Source organism: Hipposideros armiger, unplaced genomic scaffold (genome assembly GCF_001890085.2).
Source record: "Hipposideros armiger isolate ML-2016 unplaced genomic scaffold, ASM189008v1 scaffold_642, whole genome shotgun sequence".
Classification (NCBI taxonomy): Eukaryota; Metazoa; Chordata; class Mammalia; order Chiroptera; family Hipposideridae; genus Hipposideros; species Hipposideros armiger.
This window is the reverse complement of record NW_017731992.1, coordinates 722,257-723,327: the sequence shown is the minus strand read 5'-3', so window position 1 is coordinate 723,327 and position 1,071 is coordinate 722,257.

Below are 1,071 nucleotides of genomic sequence, written 5' to 3'. Positions count from 1 at the left end.
TATTTCATTTCTGTCTCAACCACTAATACACTCTCATTCTTTGAAAGTGTCATGATAGAACGCTGATAAAAAAAATACAGAAGCTGGAAGGCAAAATGATTTCCCTGTTTTTTCCCCCAATAACAAAACTTTATGACATGTAAAAACTAATGCTCCAGAAGCCTTGAATTTTATTAGAATAGATTTAGAGGAACAATAACAGTGACATTTTTTCCTGGCATCTTGCAACATTTCTAAATATGACTTGATAAAATTGCCATAATAGGCCAAAAAAAATGGTAGCATTTTTAGTCATTTAATTCTTAAGCACAACAGGTTAACAGGCAAAAGCACGTCTAGTGATAGAGGTTTATCGACTCTCCTGCAGCCTCTGGCACAGCACACTTACGTCATCAAGATGGGCAGCACAGTGGTATGTTTTGCTCAGTGATGTTGTGACTTGTTTGCTTTCCTCTCCTCCTTCTCCTCCTGCTCCTCCTTTTTCTCCTTCTTTCTTCTCCTTCTTTTCCTCTTCCCTTCCTCTCCTTTCCTCTTCCATCTCCTTCCTGCCTCTGTCTCTGCCTTGCCTCTTTCTTTAGAGCAGTTTTAGGTTCACAGCAAAATTGGGAGGAAGGTACAGAGAGTTCCCATGTCCTCCCCGCTCCCACCCATACACAGATTTTCTCGTTATGACCGTCCCGCCAGTGGGACATTTGATGCAATGGATGGACCTACGCTGACACGTCATAATCACCCGAGGACAGAGTTTCCATCAGGGTTCACTGGGCGGTGTACGTTCTGTGGGTTTGGGCAAATGTATGATTACATATATCTATCATTGTGGTATCATACTGAGCATTTTCACTTCCTTAGAATTTTATTTGCTTTCTTAATGTGAATTAGAAGAAATTCTGAAAGAGAGAACTAAGTATTTCTTCCTTTTTAAGGGATTTCACTTTTGTATTTACGAGAATATTCGGTATGACGCTTTCAAAGTTATCAGAAAGAAAACAAACAACATTACTTTGTGTTCTCCCTGCACTCAGTTTTGTATTTAAACTTTTAGGACATTGTTTTCTTACTTTTTTTTAA